General features: G+C 25.0%; 1 protein-coding gene across 2 annotated transcripts in view; it reads left to right on the forward strand.

Annotated features, from left to right (window-relative positions):
- Positions 1-23,098, forward strand: part of LOC113555060 — a 179,478-nt gene that overhangs the window by 53,001 nt on the left and 103,379 nt on the right. Inside the window, exon 1 of one of the 2 annotated variants that reach the window (XM_026959364.1) lies at positions 14,695-14,857. The exons of the other annotated variant lie outside the window; for it this stretch is intronic. The gene's annotated coding sequence lies outside the window, so the exon portion shown is untranslated. Of the gene's footprint in view, positions 1-14,694; positions 14,858-23,098 lie in introns of those variants that run through there. 2 annotated transcript variants of the gene reach the window in all.

The following is a 23,098-nucleotide window of genomic DNA, read 5'->3' on the forward strand; positions in this document are numbered from 1 at the left end:
ATCTGTTTACTTTTACTCGTTGATAATTGAGTTATTATTAGTTATTGTAGTGCTTAATGACATTAAATTATTACACAACTACAAGATAAGCTAAGTTTTAGCAAGGTTATAATATTATAGTTGGATAAATAATTATTTCACGATATTATTAAATAATCTAGAGTTTCATTTTCCTGCAAAAATTATATTCTAGTCTATCCCAGTAGACGAGTTTTAGTGACTGACTTTAGCACACGTAATTCACGTAAGATTTCAATGTTGATGATGGATTTTGGTAAGTACGATATTTGTGGATACTATTCTATACTGTTCTATTTCCATGACGCTTTACTGTATAATAATTATTGTAATTAGTGTTGTTATAATGAGTAAACGTCAGACGACAGTGTATAGTAGAATTATTAATCCCACTCATTGTATATTATTTATACACTTACGATAATACGACGATATTAACCGTACCTTTACTACAATCAAATATCCAGTTAAACTGACTGGTAGATAATAAAAAAATATTTAACCAAAATAAAATTAATCTTACTTAAATAAAATTACTCATTTATTTCAAGGTTTTGAGTCTTAGAAAATATTTATACAGGGAAAACGTGTCATCACTGTGAAATTAATAATTATGAATTTTATTTAATAGTTTTAATCCATCTCGTTACAGGGTTTAAATTAATTTTAACTAATCAACTATAATTATTTATAATTTATTTTCGGTTAGGCTAACCAAATTACAAAGTTCTTTAATGTATTATGTAGTATGCAATGAGCTGGTTCTATATAAATACATTTCATACATAACTTAGCTTAATGTATTTATATATTTCTAACTTATAGCAATTAAATATTTGTTTTTTTTTCTAATAAATATATTTTAAAATAATATTTTTGAATATTGTTGTTGCGGTTACTAAAAACAAGTAATATTTTTATTAAAATAATTTTCCTAAGAACAATAGTAAAAAAAAAAAATTATAAGTTATAATATTATACTACTATGATTCATGTTCGATCACTTTAATGTAAATTATTTAAAAATACATAGAACGTAATATATTAGTATAGAATAAGTAAATATTTATTATATTCTTCTCTAAAGTATATATTTTAAACACGATAAACACGATGTGACTATATACAATAAAGTTTATTCACCATAATATTAAATTATTAGTTTTTTCGAACTCATCTCATCCAACTATAATGCTATTGGAAGGTAAAACCTAGTCTTAAGGGAGAGCTATTTCCGGAGGAGTGGTAAGGGACCTTCAGGTTATGGATCGATACTGTGACCCAACAGGTGCCATATAGCAGACGCCGACTCCCCTTCCACCAGTTTGTTTGTTTGTGCTTGCAATCTAACGAGCGATATTGTAGAAAATTCATTTATAAATACTGAGTTTAATCATTACAAAGTATTGAAACATTTTTTTCTTTCTGAAATTATTAAATGACATTTTTAAAATCCGAAAGATGCAAAACTTCAAAACACGTTTATACTGCTGCGTCCGTTTGTTTTTACGACTGGCTTGTTACTGGCTTAACAAAAATACAATCATTTTATGAGATTAAGAATTTACTATTTAATGAAAGTTATAGTATAAATATCCTACAGATATAATTATCGTCTATAATATCTCGTGTTATTGTATCGATATTAGGTCAATTACGTCATATTATTTTATACGATCGTTTGGTACCGAAATTCATTATTAATAATAATATTTTCAAGTACCATGTGTACACTTAATTTAAAAATATTTTATTTGCCAATGATTTTTACGTGAGCGAAGTTATATGTATTGATTTTACAATAACGTATGTGTATATAATATACATACACAATGTTAAGTAGAAAAAATAATTTCGATGTATAACTGATACAAAATTATTATCTTAAGAAATTAAAATTAAAAATATCTAGTATTTTTTTAAATATAAATAAAGAAAAACAAGTACACTTTCATATAAAATCAGAATAATATGACAAAATCGGTTTTGTTTTTTTTGTATAACTAAAATACCTAATGGCTATATCTACATGAAATTTTCCATAATGTTTAAAATATATCATTTTTTTATGCATTTTACATTTTAAAAATATTTTGACGCTTTATGAAGTAAATACTAAATTTATATTAGTCATTTCACAAATTTGATTTTTTTTTTAAATTTTGATAATTTTTTTTTTGTTCAATTTAAAAATATTAAAACTACAGCCTGATTATTTTTTCTAAGCATTTGAATTTTAAATTTGGACGAAATTCAGTATTTATACAAAGAATAACGATTTCATTTATTTTGTTGTCATTCAAAAATATTTTAGATGGGTTTTGAAACTTTTATGTATATTATTATATTTCATAGTATACACCATATATAATGACATTTTTAAAACTTTTAGATTGATTTTACGCTATTAACTATTGATATGTATGATACATATAATATATTATATGCATAAAAGAAAATAATTAGTTAGAAGCAAAAACGAATGAATGAAAACAGTTGGTTACTTGAGTACCTACCAGACTGTATCACCGACATGAGAAGATCAGCATGACTACATCAGCTCCAGTCATATCTAAATTTAAATTAAATTTAACGGAGCCGTTATTAGAATATGACGTGTTTTATAGTATTTATGATTCTAATGCATCTTTACTGAAGCGTATATCAACAAAAAATATAGTATAAAGTATTACATAATATTTTAATAATGTATAGTATATTTGATCTAAATATTTAAAGTTTTGTGAATACAGGATATATATATATATATATATATATTACAGAGACACAGATAACAAACTGGAATAAAGTTTATGTAATTTAAATTTTGATATGGTGTCTATTATTACAGTGAAACTTTATAGCCGATAAAATTACCATCCCTTGAACTTGAGTCAAACTTATCATAGAAAAACAGTGAATATTTAAGTTAAGAATTTTTTATCGAGAGGCTCGTATAGCAAAACATAGAAAGAAAGAAATAATAGATAATATACACATCTAGAAAATTAAAACTTTAAATTTTCAACAGATTTATCATTATTTCTTTGAGAGTACTTAAAATTTCAAATTTTAAATGTTCGGCTTGCATAAGATATTATATTTATTTAAACTGTATACGTATTATATTGAAATATAATATACAATATTTGTAGTTTAAATCATACATACTTTATCTATTATGTATACAATTATATAATAATATAATAGCATACGTTTATTTAGATATATGTATAAATTGTTTAAAAATCGTTCAAATTGTACTTCATTCTTATATATTAATTATCATGCTTACAATATTTTTATTTTACAATTATCAAAGCGTATAAAATCTTACAAAAATATTTTTTTAACGTTTGATCTACGTATGTAGTAGAGAAGTATGAAATGAAAAAAGATTATTGATAGAGTATGATAGTATATAAACAATTTAGGTTATTTTTAGAACTTCTTATTTCATTTTTCATTCACTTCAATATAATCATTTAAGAATAATTTTCACGTATAAATTGATATAAATAAATATTACATGATATATTCTAATTTAATACGTGTATTACTAATTTGATTTGAAATATATATTTACGAATAATTTAGGTGGTAATATAATTACATTAAAAACTATTATATATCAAATAATAATTAACTAGACCTAAGAGTCATATTTGTATAGTTTATAACTTAAAATTCCTACTGTAAAATTTCTCACACAATTTATTTATTACTAATATAATAATAAAGTAGTAATATAAAAATGTAGAATAGTTCAGAAACTTAAATAAAACTTTTTATCTTCAATAATAATTTTTAATTTAAAACGAAAATGAGAGTAAATTTAATTACGATTTAATAATTAAAATGGTAGATAGTCATTTTATTTATAAATTCTAGCATGATTCAGGTAAATCAAATATTGATGTAAAACTTGTGTAGGTGTGTATATTTTCTAGTTAAATTATAAGCAAAGAACTGTTCAACAAAAAATATTTAAATTAGGTTATAATAATGTACAAAAGAAGTAATAATTTCTCAAAGTAAAATATAAACCATATTATTCAATATTTATATAATTTTTAACTTTTAATTTCATTCAAAAAGTTTCAATTTTTAACTATGTTTTTTTTTTGAAGAAGAACAGGTAGAAAATACAAATATTGTCAGTTTATATATTTAAAAACTATATTTACCAACTTCTTTCATGTTCTGAACTGACAAATTAATCTTTTAAATTTATAAAAAACAAATGTATTTGAAATAAAGTGATTTAAATTTTACTATAAACAAGTTTATGATTAACTTATAAAATAAAATTAGAGTCGCTATAACTATTTTGATAATATAGACCGCAGGCAAACACCTTATTATTATTGAATATTTATAAATTATTTTTTAGTTAAATTATTTAAAATTGTTTTGTAAAATAAATGTGAATTCTTAGACTGTAGATCAATAAGAATTTTTCCGCATACGTTTGTACGATTATTATAATTTTTCTACGTTATTCAAGTAGGTATTCGTTTAACATTTTTTTACATGTTTATGTACTTAATATAGAAACAAATTGTATCCTACAGATGCATTGCCATATATACTTAACTGACGTATATTGTCATCACATATTCACATCAAGGTCTTGACAAGTATGCGAGGGTATGTAGCTTTGTGTGTATTGTGTATGTATGAGTATGTACGTAATGCTGTTTGGTACGATGATACTCGAGAGTTGTAGATGTAAACTTTTGTCACATCATTGCTTTCAGTTGAGGATTTGGTGAGATTTTTCAGTGAGGTTTTATTTAAAAAAAAACCTTAGCAAAATCCAAATGGCTTACAAACAAATTATTTTATTATTATCTCAATTAGTATAATAAGTGAAGATTTAAATATATAAATACAAATTGAATATTTTTAATTAAAGTATATTAAAACCGTTTAAATTATATAAAAATAAGAATTCATTTATACCCAGTACATTTTTTTTTTATCTGTTTATTGTTTTGTTAAATATTTAATACCAACCAAGTATAGTTCTGTACAGTTTCTTTAGTTCTTAAATTCATAAATGTGCGGCAGTTAAATTAATTACAATTAAAATAGATTTACAAGAAAAGAACGGTATAGACGTTATTGTATTTATTAAAAAATATATAAAACAATAAAGCTATGATTTTATACGACTATATTTTCTCAAATAAAAAAAAAAGATTGTATTGAAATATTTTATACTTATCCAATTGGAAAAATAATAACTTTGACAGTTTTTACAAAGTATAAAGTATAGTAATAAATGTTATAACTGCAATTTTTTTAAGTATAATAATTTATTAGAATTATTATTTACAAAAATGGTTTAAAATATATACTCATATAACAATAAACCATTGTAAGTTATACAATTAATAGGCAAAATTGTATTAAAAAAAAAAGCTTTACCCGATGATTTTAATGTAGATATTATATCAATTATTGTCTGTTATGTACAACGGAAAATCAAATATAATATTAAAATAACATAGCTCTCTAATCTTAATTTCAGTTGAAAACGTTAAATTATTACTATTTTTAAATCTACAGGTAACAAATCTTATCGTTTTTAAAACAAATATTTTTAAATTATATTTATTAATTCGTACGAAATGATCAATAAATGCACGTAGATAACACAAATAGAATCAGGGATCCCCCGACCTCACAGCTTACTATCTCGTATTGTATGTTTACAATTTATATGGCCAACGCGTGGAAGAAAATATCGGCTATTTGCCCGGGGTAATTGTACAGAGATCACCTAGTTGCTGTAGAACTCGATGTAGCCGTGTAGTACCTGTTGATGTACCGAAGACGCAGTAGGTAGGTACTGTAAGGATTTTAGTCATTTAGAATTTACAGATCCTTGTACCAATGTACCATTGAATATGAATGGAGACTACTTCAAAATCGTTTTTGTAATAGCATTTTAAAAGTCGATCACGCATCACATTTGCGGGACGTTAATACAATTATATTGTTTTTCGGTGTAGATTATCAACGCTAGAGGACAGCCTGATAAAAACTTAACGCAATCGTCTAACACGAATGGTAAATGGTTATAATAATATAATGATTTGGTCCAGTGTAGGTTTTATAATCATATACATATGAGTATGTATAATCGTAATCGCGTACGTATACATTTCTATACTGGCTATAATAAATAATAATAATATTTTTGGGTTCTGGTAGTATATTTGATCAATTCCAGTGATTTTCGTGCCACTGCAATTGCCCGCGCGTGAGCCGTACGAGGCACAGGTATCGTAATCGACCGAGTTTTGGTGGCCCTATACCGCGCGTGTAATCATAGTTTCCAGTTAACAGCTGCCGATCGATCAACCGGTGCGTAGGCGTACGTGTTCACGCTGTCCAGGATACGCGGAAACTGGACATTATATAATGTTCATAATATTATTATTTTTGACGTTACTTCATAAAGGGAAACAATAATAATAGTCATTCGCCTTTTCCCGACACTTGCAAATGAGATTATACGACGTGCAGGAAATTCATCCGCGATCGCGATTATTCGTTGTACCTATACGGTTATACGGCTATGCACTTAATGCTTTTATAATGATTACATCGGCTGTGACTGATTCAAGCGTAGTGGATGCGCTGACACCGCGTAGTAACAATAATTATCCCAAAGGGATCCGAGTATACGGTAATATAGACATTGTGCTGAATAATCTCCGTGTTTTATTTTTTGTCATTTGGTTATATTGAAAATAAACAGATGCTACACACGATGTAGTATATTATTATATTACGGTATTTATAATATTCTGTGTAAATGCTTATATATTATCCAATTGTTGCTCTAATAAACTTAAACGATTGTCTGTCTATAAAATATATCATTATTGTTTAAATATAATATATTCATTACATACTATTCAATATAATAATATATTCATTATTATGATTATTATTTTGTATTTTATAATATTTTTCGCAACATTACTTTACACAAAATGATGAAAAACTTTCCTTTGTGTACATTGCTTTAAAATATCTACTTTGATAATTGCGTTTGTGTTTGATAGGTATAAAAGTTGTTTGTAAAAAGATATGATACAGTTTTCCTAAGGTATACACCATACATAATACATTAAGGTATCCTATATAATTTTGAGAGTACCTACCTATATATTATAACTACTTCAAAGAATTCACACGTAATTCAAAGTTTTTATTATTAAATATCAATACCTATAAATAATTATATATATATATATATATATATATAAAATGACTGGTAATTTATCTTAAATTTATATTAAATCCATTGATTTATCAAGAAATATAATAATTTATTGATATAATATAAAATCCTTTGAAACATTTTAAAAGTTTTAAGATACCATATTATACAATATACATAATTTAAAAAAAAATTTTAAAGAAAATATTGAAATTTAATATTAAAAAAAAAAAAAAACGAAAATTAAATTAAAATATGAATCAATGCTTAGTATTTAGCGAATAAATTTATATCAAAAGTTAGTAAATAATAATAAATCAATAAAGAATATCAGTATTTAAAATTTACTCAAGCCTAAAGGTTAGTAAGTATCAAGTTAAAAATAAAGACAATTTTATTTCAATTCATTTTTTTTTTATTGTTTATATTTTTTACTATAACTTATACTTAGATGTACAATTATGTATATAAGAGTAAAACTAACATATTTTTGATTAGTGCAGTGACCCATTATGAGTTATGATATTTTCTGATTTTAGAGTTAGATTAATAAATTATATAAATCTAAGTTAATATCCAGTATTCAAGTCAATGGCTTACTTAGAAATACAAAAATCATTTTCATTTTAATAAAGTATATAATTTAATATTAGTTTAATTTTATGAATTTAAAGTTTTTACGTTTATAATTTATGTACATTATAAATTCGAAGTTAAAATAAAATAAATAAACAAAACAAATTATTAAAATAAACAATAATTTATGCTTATGAATTATGATACACATAATATATCTTATTTCAATATTCAATGAATATTATTATTACCAACATTTATTTTTGACTTAATAATTTTACAATTGATTTATTCAAGTAGGTATTAGAAAAAATAACGTTTTTATTTAAACTTTGTATACTAATATAATATGTTACTAATTAAACGAAACGAAAAAACTTGACTTAAAATTATTAATTTTTTAAGTTTTATAAGTTTGTACATAGTTACCACTTATCAAAGACATTTTCATGGGTTGATTAAAAAAAAAAAAATATTTAATCTTTACAATAAAAGTTGGTAAAATGTACTATTTAACATTATTATTTATGTACATAAAGTCTTTACATCCCTTAATAACAATTGCATTAACCGGCTTAAAAGATACCCTTATTATCTCTAAAGCTGTGAAATGCAATTTATTAACATTGAGTTTGGTTTGGAATAGGACAATAATACATTATTATTAAATATATTTAATTATGCTTGCTTACTCATAAGCAATAACATTTAAAGTTTGTGGTAAATATTAAACAAATATTAATGGCTCAATATTTTCAGGAATTATTAAAGGTCCCCAAAGAGCAATATCAAAATATTTCGTTTTAGACAATTTTATTATACCTATCAAAACAGTTTTGTTCTATATAGTAATCCAATCACTTAATTACCTTATACCTATGTTATATATGATTCTGTTTTTCATTATAATATATTTTAATAAAATTTAATAAAATAGTTATTTATATAAATTGTACGTAAAAAAAAACTCAAGGGAACTAGTCAATAGATTATAATTATATAAATGTTTGGATTTAAAAGAAAATTTCAACTGTAAGCAATCGTATTGGGCTTATACCACGGAGGTTTTGGAAGAGATTAGAATTGTTCCAGAATGTACTAACTGCCTACATGCACATATTTTTTCTTGCCATTCTCACATTTCGCCAAAACGAGGTTTGAATTTATATACGGTCGTTTATTTTAACTGTACGTGTTCGCGGCAGCCGTTTACCTCTTTGAATTGGCAAACCGTGTTTAGGTACCTGCTTTACGGAGAAATTATAAAATATTTAGCCGCGAAATATTAGTCTAAATTGTTCGAATGAAATATTAAATTTCTAACAAATATTTTGTTCAATCAACAAATATTATAATAATTTACTTAGTATTTGTAGTGTTTCAATTATATGGCCATATTAAACAGTTTAATTTATATTGAAATATATTAAAACATTATTGACTTTTGATATTTTCAAAGATCTACTTATATTCTTATGTGGATACTGGTATCATATATCATAATATACATAATAGAAAATTAAAGAATTTTTCATTAGAACTTTTAAAAAGTTATTTTATCAGATATTAAGTTATATGCAATTTTTAAAATGTGTATGCAGTGTAATATTATGAAGGAAAAAGTTTTTATTTTAAATATTTAGGATGATCTAGTTACAATTTTACATTTAATATGATTTTATTTGTTTGAAATTAAAATTATAACTGTGACAAAAATGATAAAAACGTTTGTATGGAATTAATCATCAGCTGTCCTAATTCATATACTTTTACTTATTAGTATAAAACTATATTTTTCTTGATTTAAATTATTTATTTTTGTTTTTTTTTTAGCTAATGCCTATGTTAATAATAATTAATCTAAACGATCTTAAATAATCATTGTACTTGCTATTTTATTCATAAAAATTATTACATGCATTTTTAGAATCAATTGATAAAATGGGTAAAATAATTTTAGTTTTTTCTAATATTGATTTTATATTACCATATTAAATGTTTTTATGTGTTATTAGTATTTATTATTTTATTTATTATGTGTGTTACTTTTAATATTTCTGCATAATATATTAATACTGCTTACAAAAGTTTAAAAAATATCTTACACATTTTTTATGGGCGTTATTAAATATTTTATGATATAATATACAGCCACTTGATAACTGGTAATACAATGCTAGTTAATTGTTAAAAAAAAAAAAAAATTAAATTATTTTAACGTGACATGACGAAAAACTGTTCAGAGTCTATTAATGTATGCATACTTCAACTGAAATTTTTATAAAATAAACAATTACCAGCTCAATTAGTAACAAGAATCCAGCTTAGCTTCACTGTTTATCAACTTTACACTTTTGTAGAGTGGTTAGTACAGAATTTCTGAAGATATGTTTCAACGGAAAACTAAATATGTAACGAGGTGTGCAACATACCTAAAGTCCTAAAGTGGTACTTATTTTTATAAAAATCAAATATATTTTCTTTCAAAAATTGTAGGTGCAAAAAGATCTGTGAATTGATTTAATAGGATTAAATTTAAATATTATTTTCAAAAATTTTTAAAAGTCTAAGTAAGTACCTACTGAGTTGACTTTAATTTTTGACGATCACCAACCATAGATCATGTATTATGATTCACTATGAGGAAATATAAAACACAAGTTAACCGTTCTTAAACGTGGGTAAACTTTATGTGTATATTAACACCAAATCAAAGGAAACGATTTAATGTTTTGGTATGAAATATCGGTAGACAGAAATAGGTACCTACTTACCTAAAACGCTTATTCATATTAAGTTGTTGAATACTATTTGTAGGATATTGAACAATTACTTACTAATTTAACAATTAAATAATTTTAATAATTATTATCTTTAACTCACATAACCTTTTAATTTCAAATTTAAATAACATTATTTAACGTTATTTTGATGATACTTTGCTAGTTAATATTAATGGAGTTTTAGCTTAAGGTTGAATTAAAATATATTTATAACGACATATATTGTCAAAAGCTTTCAGTGAAAATTTAACCATAAAAATATATATAGTATTTAATCACCCGAATGGAAATAACAAAAAGTTTGGCAACATAACACGAAAATAAAAAGGCTAAGCACCCTCAATCATATTGTTCAAAAAGTATCAACACCATAACAACTGTGTTCGATCGTACTTCATCACGAAACATAGAAACTATTGTACCGGAAAACTATCAAGTGACAGGAATAAAATACATACAAAGAATATTATTATAATATGGAAATAAAAAAGAAAAAATAATTGAGAATCGAAAAATCGGTCTCTAAGAAAAATCTAGAACCAACAACAATTCCAATAACGTTTTAAATAAAAGCTGTAACTTTATGTTATGTATATTATACGTATTCCGATGGGATTATAATAGATATAAATATATAAATTGATATAGTTTTATTCTCGATTGGTCGTTTGATAATATACTAACATTACTATCATTGGACATTTGAAAAGATAATGTAATACTAATGGTACAATCTTAGAAATGCAAACAAAATATAGTATTAGCATTATATTATAAATTATAATATACTGAAGTTACTAATATTTGCATAGATATAGGCAGATAAAAATATTTTATTTGTCAGTGTCGCGTAATTTACTAAATTGAATAGAAAATCGTGATTATTTATGTCCAATGATTTATCAACGATAACAGCGAATTATTACGTTAAGGTCATGGCGACATTCGAAGTTAGCGAAGAAAAAAAGATGTGTTACGTTGATAGTGTAGTTTTAAACACAACATTTGAATAATTCTAAATCTTTGAAACTTTTACACTGTATAATATATAGTGTATAATAATACATCATTTAGAATTCTATTGACATGAACTATTTTTTTGAGTTTAAAGTTTAAATTATACCGAATGTTATCAAATTATTGCATAATATAACTTTATGATTTAATTTTGTTATACAAATCGTGTTTGTAGTAAATAGTAATAACTAGGTAATGTTTATATTGTTATTATTTTATTACAATTTTTTAATGTGGATTGATTGATAAAAGATAAAATAAATAACATAATTATTTACAGTAATAATAAGTAATATTTCATTATAATTAAAACACATATTAAGTATGAAAGGTAAATTATCTTTTACCAAGATAAGTACAAGTACTATGCTTACGAGTTACGAAATATACACGATGTACACTGTACATATAGGAGAAACTGATATGTAATGAACACAGTGAGAATTTGGCTACCTTTATATTTATCATATAGGTATATAGTTAAATCAAGAATTTTACAAAATGCCTAGGAAAATAGTTAAAGAATTTAATTTTTATGCAATTTTATTACTATCCACCTAGACATTTAAACCTATTCAGAATATTTAAATATACCTATTTTAAGTCAGGCAAATAATAAAAATGTCACATATTAACATCATTTGTCACGTACTTTAAAAATTTAAACGATCGCTGTTTTTTGTATTAAAAATAATGTTAAATGTTCCAGCAGATGCTACTAAACAATAACATGTAACAACAAGTAATAACTAAAATTTAACAACAATTTGTAACTGTAATATAATGTTTTTAAGAATTTTTTTACTCGTATTATCACTCTTAATTAGTTATTATCTATACTTATTTATAATTTAATTTTTAAACCATAGGTCCGAAGGATACGAAATTAAAAATATTTTATACACTTACGCATTTTACAAATTAATAAATAATAAATATTTTTTTTTTCATATAGAAGAGCAATGAATGATTAATAATAAAATATAGTTAAGTTTTTAAAATAATACAAAATGTATCATTTTTATAATTTGTTTGAATAGGCATTTAGTTAAATGATTAGGCGAATAGTACAATTTTATAAAAATTAAATTCTTTGACTATGTGCATTTAGTAAAATGCTTGATTTGACTATATGCCCATGACGTGTACAAATGATATTATGATGATCACACGATTGCGTGATTTATATTTACAATATCAAGTTAATGCAACGAATATGCAATATATCTTTATCTTATGTAATATAATAATTATATATTTAACAACAATTAATAGTTTTGAGGAAGTATGAAGACTATTCAACGTTATACGTATAAACAGTCATGATATTACTTTAAATTTATATTTAATATATTTTCTTTATAATATTTTTTACTTTATTTATTTTTCAACTTTAGGAAATCTACAATAGGTGTTCAGTACGTCATATGGTATAATCGTATAAAATGTTAATATTTCAAAAGTTGAAAATAAAATTGAATTCGTTTTTAAGACACTGTAATGATTAATGAAAATGTGAAGGGAATAAAGAAACCAGCTGTTATTAAATCTCATAGGTATTTTATTTTTTAAAACTTTATTTTTTACCAAGAAAAAAAATACTTCTTCAATCTATTTACACAATAAGTAAAAGTTATATATTATTAAACAGATATTTTTTTTTACATATCTGCAGAGAAGATGATAACCTTGCCACAATGCAATGTTTATTCAAATCACAATAATAACATTATTATGTCACCGTGGAATTTTTTGAAGAGGTCGTCTACCATCATTGTCGTTTTAAAAATCTATTCGGAATATTAGGATTATTATGCAGAAAGATGAGCAACCATCGAATTTATCGAAATAATCGTACAAGACGTTAGAGATATTTTGCGGTGGACAATTATATGAATAAACGATAAATAATATTGTACTTGACCATACATATATTTTAATTGGTATTATTCATATTTATTTTATTTAGTATCGTAAACTATGAATTACAATGGATTATTCTAAGACCTTTTAGTCGTTATATTAACGAAATCGCGGATTGAGAAAAAAATTGTTAAGTATATCAAATCGTACAGAAACCTGCGAGTAGTTGTAAACTACGGCAGAACGAATAAAAAAATTATGATATTGGTTTTTTCGTTGATTCCACCCGAATATAATATAGTATCGAAAAAAGCCATAATTCATTCGTCAGTAATTTGAAGGGGAAACGTATGCGGTCCGAGAAACGAAAATAAAGCAAAACGGCGACACGGACAAGCGGAAGCGTTCTGCATACGATTCCGCGTTTCGTTATTGAAGCTTCCCGGAATCCTATCTAACGGGAAAACGAATAAAAGTATTATTATTATTATTATTATTATTCACGAGACGATTCGTTCGTGCGTACTGAGAAGGCGTGCTCGTGTGTGTGTGTGTGTGTGTGTGTGTGTGTGGGTGGGAGGTGGTATGTGGGTGGGTGGGTATCGAGTTATTATCGCGGTGTCGTCGTAAAGCCGATTACCGGTGTTTACGACGTGACGTTTACGCACGCAGGCGGCGGTCCCGTAGTCCTGCAATATTATAACTGCACTGACGGCGCGGACCCGCGCCGGACCGACGACGCCGGAAACCACATCTCTCTCGTGTCGCGGCACCGCCGAGGAGAACGCAAAAAACGGACACACACACACAGGGCGATATGCAAAGAGAATACACCACCCGGTTAACCGACGAGACAAAATGGATATTCTTACGCCGCCGTCGGGTGGCGGGCGTAGGTGGTGCGTGCAGGAGTCGGTGCGGCGGTGGTTGACAAGAGAACGCGTCGAGGTGGGCGACCATGAGCAGCGGCGGTCGGAAGGGGGTGAGGGGCAAACAAAAACTAAAAAAAAACTCACATACACACACACACACATGTATTTATATACAATTATACGCGCGTGTGTGTGTGTGTGTGCTAAGCGCAAGCGTCACGCCCACGCCGCGCCGTCGTGTCGGCGGCCTCTCCGGCGCGGCGCTGCTCGGAGGGATCGTGTGGCCGACGGCGCCGAAAAACCGACCAGTTGCTCGACGCGTATTGCCACCGTCACCGCCGAATTCAGTGAACGCCGCGCGCGTGTGTCGTTCGAGTGCGACCGCGGTGTCCACGCTGGGGCCGCGAACTTTCGTAGTTCGTAACGACGTAATATTATATTTGTTTTGGAAGACTTTCGGCCGAGTTACGATATCATTATTATACTAGGTAAGTGCACTCACCGACACGATATTATATTATGCACGTATAATACACGCTATGAACTATGATGGTTTAGAATGATTATTTATTTATTTATTTGTTTCAATAGCTTTCAATATTTAAATTAATACAGCCTAACAATTAAAACTTTATGATATAATATTTTATATAAATAAAAATAAAAATCCGTTACAAACGGTATGTCGTATTAAATTATACATAGAAGATGAATTCAAAACGACTTGAGAGTCCATTGGGATAATGACGTTGTTGCAGTGGGGGAGGGCTAAGGAGGCTGCAGCCCCCCTTAAAATATCGAGAAAATTTAAAAATTATTTTAATTTTTAATGGTCTATGAAAATCGCCACAAAAATCTTAAATTGAACTTTACAAAAATTGATCAGCCCTCCCTGAAAAAAAAAATCCTGGCTACACCACTGCGTTGTTACTATATAAGTAATAAAACCATTTTAAACGGGGGGAGAGGGTAGACTACATATTTTACGATAGTTAATAGTTGTTACTTCGTATAGTATACGGTTTATTTATTTGTTTTTCCATCTTGTGTTCCGTAACGCACCAACGGTTCGACAGTACGGATGGATCGTCTGGAACGACGTAGATCAGATCGACATCACAGGACTTTATTGCGTTGCGCAATAATTGTTATTTCCATCGATCGAGTCCCCGGCCATTCGCACTCCGCATATTATTCTATGTTCATAGGGACTAATGAATACGATGCACAATATATTAATAAGATAAATCATTATTAACCGTGTAATGATGTCACTGCGTCGTCCGGTGTGCGTATCGCGTGTAAGATTTGTATTAAACATCGATTCTATTGCGTATTAATCTGCTCGATTAATTTCCGATTCGAGTAGATAATTGCTAATTATAATTTATTTATTTTATATTCGTGCTGTGGCGATTATTATTTTTGCGATAAATCATTTCCTTTTCTAGTCACGACCTAATGATGACAATGGGGGTTTTTTGTTTGTTTTCGTTTTGTCATTAACCTTTAAAAGACAGTTATGCACTACGTATATTGTCAAATTGTAATCATCTAGGCGCTAAAAAGCAACGACAATAAATTATTTTATAGGATAATTTTTTTAAATAGAAAACGTACACAGTAATTGGTAAAATGTTCAATTGTTGGTACCGCCTGATATTACGTATGTGTACTAATAATATGAAATCAGATTATATAAATATTGTCTTAACGAAGGTTAATTAATAAAAAGTTATATGATACATTTATAAATATAGATGTTGATTTTAACAATTATATTATACATATTATTAGATTGTTTCTTATATTTCAATCAAACGAACATGATATCTGCATATGATGCATCACATACGTTACTATTTAATTAATTATTTTATCATCATTAAATTTTACTAAAGAATTGTATTGATGTATAATATTGTTATTTAATTAAATAAACGTGTCATTAAAATACCGGTTTTATTTATACATTTTTGGGTTAGAAAATATATTGTCTATTATGATTTATGGTAATATTAATATAATATGTACTTATTAAAAACCTCATTATTAATTTAAATATTCAGTCAATTTCACCCAATGGCTAAGGTTGTCGTGGGTCAGTAAAAATAAATAAATAAAAGGTTCCAGTGTCATATATATATGGGTAAATTTTTCATAAAAGCATTAAATCACTTAATATTATTCTAAAATGTATTCAATATATGGCGTTGGTATTAATCGTATAACGCGATTAATTAATGTATTTATTCTGAGAAAAACCAAATGCCTTTAAATTTATATTATTTAAATGGTTTCAAACATCATCATCATGTGGTACTGTTCACACATATAAACGTACGTGCCACAGGCAACGGAAATCATGGTAGAGGTAAATAATCATTTCTGAGAGCACTACTAATTATATATCTTTTGCGGATATTAAACCGTATTTGCTATTTTCATTCGGTTAAGATTGTGTGAGTTGTATGAGGAAGTAAAAACAAAAATAATTAAACTTCTAAGGGTTCAAATTAAATTTCAATGATTGGCTTTTTATCTGTAACGTACGTATGTGTACGTACCAATTACTCCATAATTATATATAACATATTTATAAATATCAAAAATGATCGTTTTTATTGACATTAAATTTACTTATTAATACGTCTGTATAAATTATAGATGATAAAATAAAACGAAAACATTTTGTTTTATCACTTTGAACTTTTGATGTAGTGTCGATCGACTTATTTCGAGTGTACCTTTTTTTATAATATATTATTATTATATTACTTTTTATATTACTTTATTGTACACAGATTGTAAATATTCATTTTCTTAAAAAAAAAAATAACCTTAACTTTATATTATATATTAAATAGAGTTAATGTTATAGGTATACAAATAAGTGCACAAGGTTAAATTTTTAAAAAAAAGTTGATATTTATTTTACACAATACAAATTAAATGTATGTATATATATGTAAATATATTTATAAAAAAAACCAATACAAGTTAGATTGAAAAGTTATATCTAGTTGTATTTCTAAAATAATTGTTAGACAAAATTCTTATGTAAATATGGATAAGCATATATTTAGTACCTATTAATCTATTATTTTTTTTATTTCTTATTGTTTTTCTAAGTTTATTTGTTATACTTATTTATGTATATTTTGTTAAACAAGCGAACCTGTTAAGTTAAAAATTACATGAATACAATTTCATTAAGTTATTAAATTTATGATGAACTAACATTTTTGTTTCAAAATATTATATTTTAACTAAAAAATGTAATGTAAGTACTAATTATTATTGATTATTAAAAATTAAAGATGTATATTAATTTATCAAATACATTTATATAATATTATTTAAAAACAACCTATAGATAATAATGAATAACAAAGTTATACATTTTCTCAGTTTAGGTAAACGATAAGATGTGGGTAAAATTGTTGATAAATTACTGATATTTATTTCAACGTTCAGTGTAAAGTAAATGTATACGTATATAGATAATGCATTTTGAGCTACTATACAAGTAATTACTAAACAAACATAGTTTTACAAATCATGAAAACTTATAAATTAAATTCATAGTTTTGTTTTGACACAAATACATATTAGTACCGTCTATATATACAATATAAAAAACACATAGATGTTTTAGTTCAAATAAATTAAAACATATTTGGTTATGAAATATAGTTAGGTTAGTTAGGTATATTATGCTTTCAATTACTTCTAAATTTTATTTTAATATTTTAATTAATTACTTATAATATTTTATGTAACATTTGCATAGCATAAATTAAAATTAATATATTTATTTAAAATATTATATAATAATTACATATTTTGAACCAGACTTTTTTTATATTTGTTTGAAATAGTTAATATACATCTATACAAAAATTATTTAAAAATAAAATGTATAAAAACAAAAAAATGAATGTAAGACTTTATTATTATAAAAATTTTATAAGACTGAGAATAATTTCAATAAATTAAAAATAATGGGTACTATAATAAATGTACAAACAATTGTATTGCATAGTCGCAATGACATTTAAATCATAGTTAAAGGAGCTTAGCAAACTCAAAGCGTAAGTGCTCATTACTAGAAACTGTCATAATTTCCGATACCTATAGTGAATGATCAATGCATTTACAACTAGAGTGATCATACCAAAAATTGCATTATATTTAATAAGTTTAACGTAAATATTTTTAAATAGCTACTTAACCTGATTATGGTGTCAGAGATGTCGATTTGTGAAGTCATAATATTCTAATTTTTAGTTATTCTTTTTTGTCGAATTAATCAGATTTCAGACTTGGAATATTTTCCCAAAAATTAGCAACTGTGAAATATTAGTGAATTTCATACTTTTAATTTAAAATTAAATAATAATGGCTTACATAACGGCAATAGTTCAAATAGCTGTTTTATTACATAACTTGAAAATTGTCTATTTGTATAATATTTCTGTACATTGAATTTGCCACTTCGTATACGAAAATACTAACTATGCACAATGAGAGTAATGCGTACATCATGTAAGTTGCATATCTTTATAATGTTTTGTAAAATAACAAAAGTATTTGCCATATAAAAAAGCTACACATGCATAGCTGTATAAACGAAACAACGTAATTGTTTTTTTTTTTAGATTTACCTATATATTATTATTATTATTATATTATTCCATAAACAAATTATTATAGTGTTTTTTTTTTCGAGAAATCTTGACATTTATTTTTGTATGTATTTCGTATTATTAAAGAACCTGTAGCAAAATATATGATTTGTATATACGAGCTTGTATAGTAAGTTAGACCGTGAAGAGATCGTTCGAATACATAAGCTACGGTGCCGCTATATATGTCGACTTTATAATAATATCCGAGTTCGAAATAAATAAAAATGGCGAAAGCAATCGACCACGTCGATACACCAGTGAATAAAAACGAACGACGATCACGAGGGAACGACCACGGTCATATTATAATAATATATTATATAGGAAAGGTCCGTTCGTTGAACGCCGACACATGCGTAGATATAATTCAAAAGTGTGAAATTGTTGACGGACGAAATTGCATGCAGAACAATATACCTACATACACTATTTATGGATGAAGCGTATACTTACTTCGTTTAGCAGAATATCGTACCCAGTGATTTTTTTTTTCTCAAATTTTTATTTTTCGAATTCGCGGAGTACGAGACAGTCACTTACGTAATCGATAGCAAAAAACTTAAAAAGCACGTACGTAAATTATATCTCCTTAAAACTCGAGGCAAACGACAGTAATTCATGTACATTGTACAACTTATTGTATATATTATTATAGAGTTTAAATAGTAACTATTTGTTTAGTACTATAGTCGGATGATTATGTATTTATCAGTTGTATATTTAGGACGAAAGAAATATAATTATTTTATTTAATTGCATCGTATATTTTTATTTTTCGTACGAACACCTCAATAAAAAAATATCGTACATTATATAAATCAAATATAATATTATGTTGTAAATAATCAAATATTATTTTTTTAATTTATTGAAACCTACAAATATTTACAAACCGAGAATAAATATAAACACATATTGAACAATTCTATTACTAATATAATATTAGAGAACTGTTGAATTTTTTGTAATGTAGGTTTACTGATACTGTGTTACTATGTAAATTTAATCAGCCTATCAATGTTTATTAATTTCATACAATATGAATCTGTACCAGTAGGTAAATGAATAAATTATTTAGGTTGTAGGTATATGAATATTTTTACGACAGCGATATATTATGATACATATTTTAATTTTATTCTACAGAATTTTATTTCTGTTATGCACATTTATTTCAATCTAGTACTATTAGAAAGTATTTTCTTATAATAATAATAATAATAATAATAATAATAATATTTGAATGAGATGATGGAAGATTTTAATATGTAGAATTTTTTGATAATAGCATTTTAATATAATTTTAAAATATAAGAGATTTTTTTTAATTTCCAGTTGTGATGTTATGTACGTAAATAGTTATGTTTTATTACTTTAATAAAATATTATTTTATGTAAAACCCTTAACAATATATTATTATACTATGGGATTTATATAAAATTGATAACCTTATAAAGTTTTTAATTATTAAAAAAAGTAATTTATTTTTATTTTTTTTTATTTGGGAATTTGGTTAATAAAGTCTATTAAATTCGGTAAACATAATATTACAATACAACATATTTATGTAAACATTTAAAACCTTTATATTCTGATAAAAAATAAGAAATTTTAATGAAATTATTGTAATGTATTATCATAGCTATGATTTAAAATATTGAAATTTAAACTTTTTTTAATTAATAATAATGATCATATATAATCAAAACTTTTTGATTCAGTACCATAATATTTGTGGGACGTATAATGCAACGTAATAATAAAATAATAAGCTATAATGCCTAATCAATATTCGTTTAGCTTACAAAAACATTCATTTAACTTTTTCTAATTTTTAAATATGTGATTTTAATGTTTCTTTTTTCGAGACACTGCAGTTAATATTTTACGTTTCATATCTTTAGTAAAATAAATAATAATTATTTTATTAAATAAAAATGTATCTTTTGACGGACGAAGTGAAAAACTATATAGTCTAACTATATATAAAATGATATGTCTTATTAAATGAAAATTGTTTGAAGTACAATAATGAAAAAAAAAGGTTTTTTTCGAAATAATTGTCACTCTTTGCTTTTTTTCTTTTGTGAATCGAATAATTAGATAATGCATTTAGGTACATCTCTTTAGCGGCATTGCAATTTTCAAAGTTCAACACGCCCTATAGCCTATATAATATGCAAGGCAATAGTAATGTTCAATAAATATTTTATTCTTGAGAAATTTTTTGTGAAAATGAGTTTATTTTTCCAAAGCTATGATCATGGCTGTTCGGAAAAAAAATTATTGACACAATTAAAACAAATTATGGAAAAATGGGTATATTGAGAATTGAATATGCAACTTAGACTTAGGTATATTCATAATAAAACGCTTTATATGATGTAAATATTAATTTATTTCAAAATATTTAAATTAATCTTAAGTCAATCGTGGTTTTTTATAATATAATAAATATTTGACATAAAAATGTAAGTGTAAGTGTAAGTATCATTATAGTACATACTATTGAGTACTCTTATAAAACTGGAAAAGTACATTTAATTAATGTTTACAAGTATTTCCTTCCAAAGTAATAAATTATATAGCTATCCTTAGACATCTGACATACATAATATACATAATAGACAGATTTATTTTACACATTTAGATTATTTCGTACATTTGTAAGTATTAGCTATAATTTACTTGAATTGATATGTTAAAAGTATATCTGATACCATAGTATATAATATAGATATATTTTGTAGTTCATAGTTTCATACCCTTTATAATTGAATTAAATAAGTTATGTTTAAAATTTTTCATTTTTTTTTTTTTTTTAAAGATTTATAAAAATAATTGTAACCAAAACTTCAATAACTTTATAAAGTAAATAAGATATATTATAGTTAACTTACTGTTCTGAATAAAAACGCATTTACTTTATACAAATTTAAAACTTTTTTTTATACAACAACCAATAAGTATTGAGTATATGTTCAAAAACTGAAAAATTACTCAAAAAACGGAAGCATATTAAAGTACGTAATATTATATCAGTAGCTCAGCTCTTAAGTTAAAATTATCAATACTATATATTTTATAAATAAACATACATTATATATATATATATATGTGCATGAATATTAAGTAGTGTATACTCTATACATTGTCATATTTAATTTCTTAAATATTAAATAATATATAAACCAGAAAAAAAACACTTAAATTGTTTGTATTATAATGATTTTAAACATTACATTTGAAAAAAAAATTAATGATGAATTGATACTCTCAATAGGAAAGACTATTTTTTTTAACTGACTAAGGCTTTTGTATAATTTTTGATTGGAATAGTTGTAGTTGTAGTTATATAAGTATACAGTTCTCTGTAAAGATAATTAAATGTATTACTTATCTTTTAAGTAAATTCAACTTTAAAACACTATCCTTCTTAAGCTTGGATAAAAAAAAATTAAAATACTGTACTTGATAAATTTAAAATAAATATAAATTATGTATTTTCCTATATAAAAAGATATTATTTAAATGTACGTAGCATTATTCAGGTGATACAATAAGTGATTTTTATACAAAATTAAATAAATATCTAGTTAATAATTATGCAAAAAGGCTAAAAACTGAATAATTTCAAGAAAATTAATATTTCAATATAAATACAAAACTTTTAATATAACCCTTATATAATATTATTTTATAATAAATGTATTGTTATTTGCAAGTTATTATATTTTATATGCTAATATCACAGATTTTGTTCTTTGTTTGCTTTATAATATTATTTTAATCAAGAATTTTGTATACAATTTTTGTTGAAAAGCTTATAACAATTATTTAATATGACCCACTAAAATTTGGTAAATAAAGAAAAAAATAATATGTTATTAAATGAATGAAAAAAATGCATATGTTGTAGGTAGTAAGTTATTTTACACATTTAAAAATTAACAGTTTAAATGCCATAGCATTTGTTTTTTCACCATTTAATATAAATTAAACGGAGCATCAAATATAGTATATTCCAATGTATTTAA

Source organism: Rhopalosiphum maidis, chromosome 2, assembly GCF_003676215.2.
Source record: "Rhopalosiphum maidis isolate BTI-1 chromosome 2, ASM367621v3, whole genome shotgun sequence".
Lineage (NCBI taxonomy): Eukaryota > Metazoa > Arthropoda > Insecta > Hemiptera > Aphididae > Rhopalosiphum > Rhopalosiphum maidis.